The 12,914-nt window shown below is 38.0% G+C and overlaps 1 protein-coding gene and 1 long non-coding RNA gene across 2 annotated transcripts in view; one reads left to right on the top strand and one right to left on the bottom strand.

Annotated features, from left to right (window-relative positions):
- Window positions 1-12,914, top strand: part of CAP2 (cyclase associated actin cytoskeleton regulatory protein 2) — a 67,637-nt gene that overhangs the window by 16,533 nt on the left and 38,190 nt on the right. The gene's annotated exons all lie outside the window — the stretch shown is intronic.
- LOC130249185 (uncharacterized) overlaps window positions 2,157-12,914 on the bottom strand; it is a 52,602-nt gene continuing 41,844 nt past the window's right edge. Inside the window, exon 3 of the long non-coding RNA XR_008839751.1 lies at window positions 2,157-2,666. This is a non-coding gene — a long non-coding RNA (uncharacterized LOC130249185). The remainder of the gene's footprint in view (window positions 2,667-12,914) is intronic.

The raw sequence follows: 12,914 nt of genomic DNA, 5'->3' as shown, positions 1-12,914 counted from the left end.
TTGATTGCTGCTGCTGCTCTACATAACAAACACTGTAGCCAGGAAAACATGCAGTCCTACAGGCTACTGGGATTCATGTTGCAAGGCCAACATAAATATTCTTCAGGACAACCAAAGCAACCAGTCTCCTTACAGAGAAAGATGACTGGATTATTCTGTGATCTGTGTTTTTTTCAGTGGTGTTACATGTTCTGGTTTATAGGACAAAGTTTCTGACCTAGTTAGCCTAGAAAACAGGAGGGAGTAAGGATAGCAGGCAATTCTAGACAATCCTTGTTTTTCTAGGGAAATGCTGCACTCCTTTTTGTTTGAAAAAGCCTGGACATTTATACTATAAGCTACAATGCATGTACTTTGTTCTTCAGAGAAACTAGGGAAAAATAAATAAATAGGTGTCGGAAGGTTGAAGGGAGAATTATGAACATAACTGAACAGAGAATTGCTCCCTGGAAAGGACTGACTCTAGCTTGGTTTTTGCATTCATTAGACATTATTTTTCAGTTGATTTCTCAACAGTTTAGATCTGAGTGATACAAAAATAGCCTTACTACCAATACTAAGCATTTAACATTCTAAATTGCTAAACCCTTTTTAATATACACTATCTGTAAATGTTTAAATAATTAAATCAGTACGTGTATTGATTTATGCATTTGTCACTATTTCATACTCATAATTGAGTCCATATAAAAGATTATTAATAATTTGTCAGCCAAGTCTGTGGACAGTCCCTAGCATATTATTGATGGTAGTGTAATGCAAGCTGTGATATGGAGTATTTGTTAGTGCTATAAGCTTAGACACTGCATTAGCTTTCTTTACATAAAGAAACTGATGATTCTGATTGCAGCCTACTAAATATTCTGAAATCTTAGATTCTGGATTTACAACGTGGAGCAGACTGTGGTTGCCTTATGCTCATGCTTATCACTGAAGCAACATCTGTGCTTTACCTTAACAAGTGGAACAAGGAGTATTTTTCTTCTGGGTGTCTTATAGACCATGTGTCCTCAGCATTATACTTGCAGCTGCTGTCTCTTTCACATAATGAGCTGTAGGGAAGGTTGGATTTTATTTCAAAAAACACCTGTTGCCTTGAAAAACCTCACATACCTGACGGACCAGAATGGTAATATGAGAGAAAGAAAGACTTCATATTATGCTAAAGAAATGAGGGATTTAACATGATGTGTTTTGTGCTGATGGCTGAATTGACTGTGTGGTTTGTGTGCCTGGCAAAAGGAAGAATTCAGACACAACTGATATCTGTTGGGGAGCCTCGTTCCTATTTTTTCAGCATGCTATACTCTAAAAAGTCTGTTGAAAGAGAACAAAACAAAAAGAACATAAAAAAGAACTAATAGCTAGCTTCTGGCTGTGTTAAACAGAGCAGCACAGTGGGTTTTAAAAGGATTAGTTTATCAGGGTTCTGCTTAGGCACAATCTTGAGAGCAACACAGTTCTCATTCAAATTACAGTACATATAGTGGTGAATCTCTGAGGTCAACTGCACTGAAGAAATGAGCCACTTTTTAAAAGCCAGGGAGAATGGTTAGGCTTTTACATACTCTGTTTGAAACGAATTAACCTAAACAGCTAAGATAAGATATTTTCCCTGTTCTGTCACTGTGGAAGAAAGATCTGGTGATTATATGGATATTTCTATGAAATGCGAAGTCCCATACAGACACAAATTTTATGAAACCACTTTCTGCTGTCCATGTCATAACTGTAGAACAGGTGAAGTCAGTGAAAGAATGAATGTGGCCAGAACTGCTACCAACCAGCTGTCTTTGGCCTGATATACCAGTGTCTCGTAGGCTGTCACCTGCCATTTCAGGTTGTAACAGCCCTGAAGCTGACTCACCATATGTGCCAACACCAAAAAGTGTCCTGCTGTCAGAATGAGGGAAATTCAAAATCAGTATAAAACAGATTGTGACTCTGCAGCACAGGCCATTAATCCAGCACTGCAGAAAATGTTAAGGATGACAAAGAGCTGCTTGTGGAAGACATAGTTTGCCTTTAGATTGTGTCCCGGTGAGGAAGCTGAGTTCAAGCAGGTGTGATGGGCTCTTCACCTTGGCAAAGCAAAGAAAGACTTTAGAAGGCCAAGAAGCAGGTTTTTGTAATGTGTTTATTATGAGCTTCTTCACATTATTTTTATGTGCTATCTCAAGTGGTGGAATACTTTGGCATGAGTTTGAGTAATGTACCAGATGAGACATCACGATAGGAAGACAATGTACTGGTTCTACAAGAGAAGGATAGATAACCTTACATTTCCATATTTTAGTGTTTTATGTGGTACAGATCAGAGCATAATTGCAGCCTTCTGTCAAACACATAAGCTAATACTTGCCTTTTAAAAAAAATGTTTATTTGTAAAAATCTTTTAACCTCCCAACCCCATCAGTTGAAAGAACAGATTGTCTGTATGATTCATTTATGTTCCCTCTTCTCTCATCCAAGCTATTTATCTTGGAATGGAAAACTATGAAAGTATGGATGCCTTTTCCCTTCTCTCTTCCATCAACTTCCAGCTGCTGAAATGCAGAGCTCAAGACAAAATCTCAAACAGCTTGTAGCATTCAGAAATGAAGTGGTTGTTGGTTCAGTTGCTCCTTATTGGAAGAGAGTTTGGGTGGAATCCATTACATGTATGACTGCAAGAACAAGGTAGCACAGAGAAGTAATTCACAGGACATCATCCAATCCACTGGTTTCTTATCATGGTGAGCAGGGAAAGCAATGTACACCCCACAAATGTCGTATGCACGTACCCAGAGAATTTATTTTCCTTATCTATTACATGAAAGCAGTGACACTCTTCTCCGCAGTAAAATCCATGTAAATATAAACAGAGAGCTGAAAGCAGGAGACATGTTTTATGAGATATATATTTGCAAAGTGCCACTCTGGTTTGGACTGTCAGTGAAGTTAAAAAATCCTTCCTCCTTTTCTTCGAAAGAGTAGCTGTAACACATGAAATAGCTGCATGTTGTCTTTTTGTGTGAGAGATGCTTAAGAACGAGTCAATCACGTTCATAGCCCTGAACTTTGAACAGAATGTGCTGCTGTCTGTGCTACACCAAAAAAAACCCACTTTTGTACTTTATCGTAGCTAATCTAAATGCAGACTATCAAACCCATTATTTGACTGATTCCTCATTAACAAGGCAATTTGCTTACAGGGCAGTAGAATGCACAAGTGTACTCTCGTGTTCATCTTTTGTGCTCAGAGGCTGTGCGGTTTTAGGCATTGTGTTGAAAGTTGAATTAGAGCTCAGAGAGGAGGATGATGTCAACATGCCCAAAGAGAAGCTTGCTGTCAGGCTGCCTTTTCATTTCTGTGAGAGGTTTTTTTCTGCTATGTGGAATAAACACCAAACCAAGGTGCTACTTCAGGACTGGAGAAAATGGAATACATAAAAAAAGAATAAAAAGATATTTTTAACAGCATACAAAGTGCACTCAACTGAGAGAAAGTGTCTTAGAGTGTAGAAAACGGTAGTGCTGTCCACCAAAATGGAAAAGAAAATAAAATCATCAGCCTTGGAAATCTGTCAGTGTTAAAGTTGATTTTGTAATGCTAATTCAGCTGTGTTTCTCACCCTATACTACAAGATACTTTGTAACATAAGTAATAAATAATGTTCACTTTAATAGAAGAAGAAATATAGAAATGCAATACATACAATCTAGCCAAGAGGCTTATTTAGGGGTTAGTTCAGAAAAAAAACTTGACATTTCTAGGAGTTTTACAATTTTTGACTGCTCTGTTCCAAAGGACAACTTCCCATATGGCTAGGGATTGAATCTAGCTTTCAAAACAAGCAGGATTTATTGAGTCAGGTGCAGCGGTGTGCAGACATGCTTGCACATGTTGGACTGTAAGACACCTGGTTGGGAATAGAGATGGCTCCTGAGCATGATGGACCTGTCCATTCCAAGTCTAAAACACCATCCCCTGAAAGAGTGGGAGTTTTTCTGACAATTTTGATGGGACCTGCATCAAGCTTCTTGACACTGGCGTTGCAGTAGATAGCACTTGTTTTTCTTATTATTTAAAAAGACAAGGAAAAGATAAAAGTCAAACAAGTATTGAAAAATAAATGCCACGGTGGCCAGTATAGGGCATTTAGTTATGTATTGCTGGCATGAGAAACATGCACCTGTAAATTTAGGGTGGATAGTGGTGGGAATATATAATGAGAACATTTCATATGGCATTTCCTCAGAAACATAAGAAATCAGAAAAAGAAACACTCAAGGCTGTCAAGAGCTATTCATAACCTGTTTCATGGGGTTTCTTTGCATATGGAGTATGCATAAGTTCCTGACTTACTCCATAAGCAGCTGATTTTAAAGCAGTGCAGTTGATCAGGGACCATTTTAGACCAAGGTCTAAAACTATTGCCCCCAAGAAAAGAGTTTATTTGTATATGGCTACTCAGTATAATGGGATTTTCTGATCTCCCAAAGATGCTAGAAAAAGGTATCAGAATGATTTGAGTGGAAACCTTATATGCAGTGTGAAAACAAAGAAAAATCAATCATGTTTGCCCAATAAAATGTTAGATAAGTTGCTCTTATGAAAAAAATCTGATCATGAAGGGTTCTTTAATTGACCAGATGAATTCAGAATAATATTCAGTGTTCAGACTAGATACAAGGTCCATGTTTTACCAATCAATTTACTTAATGAATGGAGGAATTAATCAAGGAATACATTACATTTTTGGCCATTTAATGTCAAAGTCAGAACTGATCATATGCTTTAGCTCATGCTAATTTTGCTGTCCTCTATGAAATTTTTGCATTGAAGCCCTTTAAGAGAATATTTGAGTCAACTGGCAGGAAACCAGTTTTTCTTGGTGGTTTTCCAGGAGAAGCAGTGTACAGACTAGAGGCATAAGAGTTCGACAAGTTGAAAACCACTGCGTCAGCTTAACCAGAAATCATAAGGTGATAAAATTACATGGGTAAAAGAGTGAGCTAAATCACAGATGGCTTTAGAGTGTGAACCACCTGCACTCACAGCAACAAACACAGTGGGAGAGTGTCTCCATGAACCTGTTGCAAGCCATTGCCTAGGACACTTGCTGGTGTAAAGTCAGGAGAAAACTTATTGGGGAGGGTTGGATATATGGAGTTGGCACAGAGCCAGGGTCCATGGGGAAGCTTTGGTAAGGTAATCAGACTTTCACTTTTCTCTCTGTTTCAAAGCAGTCCAGGATCTAGAGAGCATAGGTGACAGTCATCTCAGATACTCAGCGTCACAACAGTGAGGTGTGTGGTTCTCACAGCAGTAATTTCTAGTGAACCACTGCCAAGTTACACTTTCTTGATCCATCAGAAAAATGAAGACAGCACCCTTGCCATTGTCATCAGTAGGAACTTCTTGTTATTGATTTTTTTTTTTTTTCTGGTGTTCATAGTTCTTATTTCTCTGGTAAAAATTATGAGTTGGTTTAAACCCATTTGTTTCAATCTGAGAAAGGTACCTCCATTAATGCTTTTTTCCCCCCATTTTTTTCTTTTTTGGGACACATGTTTGAATGATGTCATTTGTTGCTATAGGCTATGAGTAAGTCTTTTATTAATTTTCAGTCTCATTCTTTCTGAAGAGCACATGTACACTCTTTTCACTCATCTGCCTCCCCATCCCTGACCTGCTTTTATTTTGCTAGTTGGTTGCAACTGTTTTGAGTGTATAGAAATGCTGGGCTTGGAAACTGAGAAGGCTGTTCATTGTCGTCAGCAAAAAACCAAACAATGAGCTCAGAATCTGGCTCTTCAGTCAGTTTCTAGTAAAAAGGAGTTCAGTGAATAATGAGAATTAAGCCACAAGGGAAACCAGTGTGCAGTTTGAATGTTGTTTTAAATAAGCTGGGAGTGCTGTCAGGAGTGATGAGGGTATAATGTGGCCACAAACGTGCATTGCCTCTTTTTATCCAGTATGAATTGCATGATCAATATGGTCACATTTCTGAAGGTTGAAGAGTCCATTAGGATAGATTAAACCATTTCACTGTCACTGCTAACTTCTTTTAGTCTACTGACACCCATCCATTGAACTATGTATTTCCACAATTAATCTGCACTGCAAAGCAGCTAAGTATTGGAGGAGAGTTTCATAAGTTTAATTATGTGTTTTATCCCAGAGATATAGTAAAAAGATTAATTTAACATCTTTATGTAGAACTTTGAGGCTGAAGTATTTTTTCTTGTTGCTTAGATGCATGTTTTGTTTACAAAACCACCTTAATTCAGTTTTTCAATCACATCCTTGCCTTTCAGAGAGGCTGAGGCTCCCTCTCCAAGTACATGAAGGCTTTTGTTACTTAGCACCTCTGAAAAGGAAAATATGATTCAGGTGGGAAGAAATCTATAATACTTTTATAGATGTCTGAGCTTTAAGTTTTGAACTGACTTCCATGTTAGCAAATTTTGGTTGGATTCTTTCAAGATGATAAAAGTGGAAGTGAATTTACAAGGAGACAGGTTCTGGCACTTTTAGCCTTTGAGTTGTTTTCAGGGAGCTCAATGGGACTACTTACAGAGTGAGGTGGTAATGTCACCACTTGTCTTGAAGTGGATGAGAAGCAGAACATACAAAAAGTCTTTTCCATATAAGAACCTATTTGTCCAAGCCTTCTCTCTAAAGATAGTACAATTTTTTAGAAGTTAGTGGGTTTCCAGGCTTTATCAGGCTACTTGTCAGACAGAGGAAGTCAAGAAATCAGTTCTTCAGAAGGGTGCTCAGTGAACACTGCTAGAAGAGTATTTGTGAAGTAATACCTCAAGAAGTGCTGTAACCTTTTTAATTTAGAGAGAAGCATCTGAACTTCCTAGAACTTGTATTTGTTAAACCAGGGACACATCTATGACATCCTAAGGCCTGTGAAATTGTAAAGTCTTTTCTGAAATTTCCTTAGTATGGATTTGGACCTTCACTCAGAAGGGCTTCTGACAGAAGAGCTGGGGATAGAGTGGGGCTGCTTAGCAGCAGCCTCTGGGTCAAAGCAGCCCAGCAGAAATAACCAGAGTGCTTGCAACCAGTGCAGCTAAAGTATGTTTGTGCAGATCACAGTGAGACCTGCAGACCCTGAGATATCTATGGTTCTCTAATGTGCTGGCTTACAAGATGTGTTCTATGGGGGAAATGTAGATTTGCTTTTCCTCAGGGAAATGAAGTCTTTCCACAAATAGTTCCTCAGCACTGGCAACTGGGTCCTCCAAAGAACTCAGAGCTCAGATGTTCACGGGAAAGAAAAGAGATCCCTGAATTAAAAAAAACCTGTTGATCTTGGTAATAACAAAGCTTAAACTTCAGTACATTGTACATAGTTCCTGTGTATTTAAATAAATAATGCATTTTTTCAGATATGCATCATGTAGCTCCTGGTAACAGGAGAAACTAGAGGCTTCAAAGGGCTGTGAAACTTTAATGTACTCCACTTTCTGTTCTTCAGTGAAACCCTGAACCAAGCTGATTTCCCTTTGCCATCACTCTAGAAGAAACCTGCTTGTTTTTGTAGGCTAGTCAGGATGAAGAGCTGTAAGAGCTCTCCCAGGAAGACTGTGGCCAACTTCCTTCCTGTGCTTTCTGTCTATTCTCCCTTATACAGATTGCCAAAAACAATTACCATTTTGTCACAGCATAATCTTTGACATGTGATACAAAGAATATTCATGTAATGTTTTTACTTAAATGTATTCCCTCTGGAAAAGCCTTTTACCTCAGGAGTCCTGGGTTATTTAACAAATCTGAGGCAGGTCAAATCCTTCTTATGACCGATTGCTGTTACTCATACCCTAATGCTCATAAAATATGCTATTGACAATCTTTGGTTATTAGAAGCACCAGCCAACAGTATAGATTTTAGTGATGTTTGCTCTGCACTGGAGAGAAGACATTTGTTCCTATAGTGGTTTTATGCTTGTTTTTTAGATGTTTGGCTCTTTTTTTATCTGTTGTTTGTTTCTATGGTGATCACTAATGACATATTCCAGAGGCAGAAAACGATGGCACAAATCCTGCATAGCTGACAAACAATTTTGTGGCTGTGTCTGGTCTATAGATAAGCACCAGGGACCAGGTGCTTAATCTAGATCAGGTGCTGCAATGTGACAATAGCACCTTTTACTTCTACTGATGTGAAGGCATTTAAAGGTAGATCCATGGTTGTGTGCTGCGCAGTGAGATGGCTTAGAAATCTCCACCAGGTGACTTGGCCCTTTGCAGAAGTCTGCAATGGAAATTGAGCATTTTCAAAATGAATTCTTGAACATTTTCAAAACTGCTCAGAAAAGAAAGGTGTTGTAAAACCACCAACAGTTTAGTTTGTAAATGGACCACATCTTGAGTAATGAGTGGACTTGTACACAATTCTCAGTATTTTTCTATGCTGAATCTTCTGAAATCCCTAACTATCAGTACATTACATCTATTTTTGAAACTTCTGTGCAAAAGTTGAAATGAACAGAGATCAAGAGAGTCATAGATTTTTGGCTGTTGTCAAAGAGATTAATGAAGAATTTGTGGATCTGGAAGACAAAAAAGCAGCCTCAAAAAAGAGTTTTAGGAGAGTGTCAGTTAGTCAATACTTTGGTCTGACCTTGTTCTTCCTCTCTTATGGGTTATCTGAGACCTTTTTTGGAGAATATGATTGCCTATTGCTTCACTTGGCAGTAATAAGTAGCCACAATGGCCCTAAAGCAAAATATTTATATCTGTTTGAAGCAGTCACAGATGAGCAAAATAATTTACTGTTTCTGCAACTAATATAATTAATTAATTAATTAATTAATTAACAAAGATGGCATTTAAGTAATATTCATTATGTTTTAAGCTTAACAGTCCCTTGAAATGAGTCAGAAAAACACATAATTTAAAACTGAGAGAGTTTAGAGGAAATTCTGGAACACTGTGGCAAACTTTATTGGTGCAAACTGTGCAGAATATGTATATTCTTTACCCAAAGCAATAATAGTGAAATTAATGTAAAAACAACTGCTGTGGCTTAAAGTATCCATTTACTCCAGTTCATCCACAGATGAACTGTTTCATCTTGAAAACAGTGAAAATTTGAAAATTGAAAAAATTGAAAAATTGGAAAAAGTTGGAACAGTTCATGTTTCAAATGGAGAAATAAAATGGCAGCAACAATTTACCCCAAACAATTCTATCCATCTTACATCATTAATCAGCACTGAGAGATCATAAAGAACAGTATGGTTTGAACTCCACCAGAGGTAAGAGCACTGAGTGGTTTAAGTCACAGTGAAGCTTACTAAAAGGTAAAGTTAATGAACTGAGATACAAATACTACTCTGAAACAAGTAATACTGACCAGCACCATGCACAGTTACATAACACAGTGGTTCATACTCTGGCAGATAAAAACATCCAGAGAGGCCAGCACCAGTACAATTGATAGCAGTGATTGGTGCTGTACAGGCAGTAGCAATGCTGAGAAAATGTAACAAAAATTCCCTAATACAGACATAGCCATGAAGGATGAAAAACACCAAAAAACCTCAGTATAGGGGACCTGTTTGAAAATAGAGAAGAAAATGTCTCAGGTGGTGTCTGGTTCTGACAGAACCGATGGCAAATCTCCCACTGACTTCAATTTCTACTTGAATTTCAATCCTATTTTCTGCATGGACCAGTGAGAGAAAGGTGATAGTTTTTTTCTTTCTTTTTTACTTTTCATTTTCCAGAATAAAAAATGCTCTGTTTTGAGAACTGCCAGCGACTCTTAAGGCTTGGTCCAGTTCTTAAAAACTCTATCAGCCAATTAGCTGTTTAAAATAAATACTGTCTCTTTAGCTAGCCTGAATAGTTTCTATGGCAGCCCCTTCTTAATTTAAACTTCATTCTTTTTCCATTTCTTTCCCCTCCCTTCAAGCCAGCAGCCACTTCACCACTTTACTTTGAAGAGACTTTTGAAAGCAAAATGTAAAAGACAAACTGTGTCTCTTCCTCTGGTAGTGCTGTCTTTTTTAGAGAAAGGCTGGGGTCAGTGAAGCTCCCTCTGTAGTTTTCATTTGCTGAAAGGAAAACTGCACTGAATCATTGTGTCTTTTGCTAGACACGAAGGATCCATAATAATTTCTGCAGAAACTACATTTTGAACTCAGGACCACTAAATCAAATTTTTCCCTTGTGTCCTCTTTACTATCTAGAACTGTATTTTGATTTGTTCATTATCTCTCTTAATGCTAGCATGTATATATATGCAGATGTGTAATATTCTCCAACAATAGAAGTCCAGTGGATTCTAATATTTATACTGTGCTTTTAAATGCTCTGACTTTGAGGAAATACAGTATTAAATACAATAACATTTGACAAATTCAATATTATAAGGTCAGTAGGGTAGCTTTCTTGACTAAATTTTATTAGGAAATCTTATGTTTGTTTCTCTTACTCCTATTTAGCTTTATAAGATTTTTTTCAACTAGTGAATTTATATGTAACTTGAGATCTGAGTGCATGTGCCTGTTTGTTCTTGTAGTTCGCTTGGCACATAAATAATATTTATCTTTACTGGTACTTGGACACCAGAGTGATGGTCAACTTAGATTGAACAGAACATTTAAAATGAGAAGGAGGCAGATCCTGAGTCCACATGTGCTCTGGAGAACTGAACCTCGTCAAAGCAAACTGGAAATTTAAGCTTCAGGTCCAGTGCATCTACTCAGTTTGAAACAGTACAAGTTTGAGTGGAATTTGTACTCATGCTCCTTCAAATGGGTCAGCAGCATAGTCTTCATTAGACATCTCTCACAGAGCCTCTGGTAATTTTCTGAGCAGTGGCTTCTGACAAACATCAGAAGTTGGCATTATGTTATGACAGAAAAGGTTAAACCAGTTGCTATTTAAAAGATTATTTCTAAACACATATGATTCCTCCACTAACCTCTGCAGGTTTAACTGAGAAGAGGCCAGTCTGTGCTGTTACTGCAGTGGGGACAGAGAGGTCACTCACTGTTGTCAGCCACAGGTTTCCACAGCATGGAACTGGGCTGTCATGGCATACATGTCAAACTTCAGCTCTTCCAGCCATATCAGTCACCTGAGTCAGCTGTCAAACACACCTGAGGTGAAGGCTTAAGATGCATTATTCCACACTTTACCAGTGGGGAAGTTGAGGTGGTGCATGGAACACCACATGGTCCTGGAATTCAGGTCCAAAGTCACAGCCATCTCCTCCAGCCTCCAGAACAAATTGCTAAAACTGGAGTAGGAAATGCTTTGAGGAATTTGCTTCCTTCAAAATATTCACCTCATCTGAGGAATCTATCTGATGATTGATGTAATCTGATGATGTGTGTAATCCCAAGAATGCCAAAAGGATAGCCCAAAGTTTTTAGGTGTCAATTTTCTGTTGTTCCAAAACATGTCCATTTTTGTCTACAGATAGATGTGTGCAAGTTGGTGATGTACTCTACTCTGATAAATTTACTCATTATTCTTATTTTACTTTTGACACTCAGGCTTCATTACTGTAATTGAATATAACTGAAAGAGTTTCAGGTGACTTGTTCTGTAGCAGTCACACAAGTTGTTGAGAAAGATTCCCTCTGGTGCATTTCCACTCATTAGTCTTTGCTGGTTTTGGGGAGGGTCTCATGAAAGATTCACCTCCCTCCAAAATTGTAGTGCTGCCTGCTTACTTACACAGCCTGGCTGCTAAGCACAAGGAGGCAGCAATGAAGTGTCACATTTGAAAGACTACAAGAAAGAAGTGGAATGGTGATAGACTGAACTAATGCATTCTTAATGAGAAGAAACTGTTCTGTTGCTTTGAAGGGATGCAGGGAAAGAAGTACGGTGTGCTCAGAGGCAGTAAAACTCTGAAAGCTGCTTTTAATGCTATTGCAGAAAGAAGGAAGTTACTGTGGCAGAATTCTTATAAAATTATTCTTGTAAAATGCAAATATTGTGTTAGCATGATCCTTGATTAAGATTCACATTCAAAGGTGAGAGATCTGGCTGCTCTGATCTGTACACAGTTAAAAGTTTTTGGGATTGGATAAATTTTGGCCACATAGCACAAGCCTTGCAATCAATATATAGTCCACTGACAACCAAATGTTTCAAACATCTTTTAATAAATTTTGGATAATAAAAAAATGCAAGAAGCCACCATTTAAATGTAGCACAGGTAACTCAAAAGAGTGTTACCTACAGCTTGTGTGCACTCAATAGCACAAAATTTCATAAAGACAGTTCCCAGACATTTTGAGAAAGTGACCTTGGCCACATTCTACAGTAGAGAAGGAGGAGTAATACAGTTCTGGAGGAGAAATGAAAATCCTGATGCCACATCCGACAATAGTTTTCACACACATGCGAGGCATAGTCAAGGAATGTCAGGTTTTTAGGAACATCAGTGTGTATCATCCAATGGTCTGTCCCCAGCTCTGACCAAATTCCAGTGCTTCATCAAAAAGAAGTGAACAATGAGACAAGAAACCAGTTATTACTTTGTACTCAGAGTGAAGAAAAAAATCCTCTTCAGCCTCCATAGTGACCATGGGATCTCATAAGTGTCTATTTAATGCAGTGTAGACAAAGTGCCAGAGATACACGTTTTTCAAACATCATTGATGTTGCAGCTCAGTTTGTGTTCAAGAACTCAATAAACAATCTTAAGTTTCTATATCTAAGGATGTACCTTTTCTCATGTTTATGATCTGTTTGATCAGCATTTAAAGCTCCGCCCTAAAATAATTCTACATCTTTGGATGAATTTAAAAGATCCCTTCTGAACTTCACTTTTTGCATTGTTGGAAATCTTATAAATTTGAGACCACATTTAGTCATGGCCCAGTTTTAGGACCTGTGATTATGTGCTGACACTACCATTTGCTTCATTCTCTATTATTTTGCATTG

This window comes from Oenanthe melanoleuca, chromosome 2, assembly GCF_029582105.1.
Source record: "Oenanthe melanoleuca isolate GR-GAL-2019-014 chromosome 2, OMel1.0, whole genome shotgun sequence".
NCBI classification, from domain to species: domain Eukaryota; kingdom Metazoa; phylum Chordata; class Aves; order Passeriformes; family Muscicapidae; genus Oenanthe; species Oenanthe melanoleuca.
This window is presented reverse-complemented; position numbering and strand designations above follow the sequence as displayed.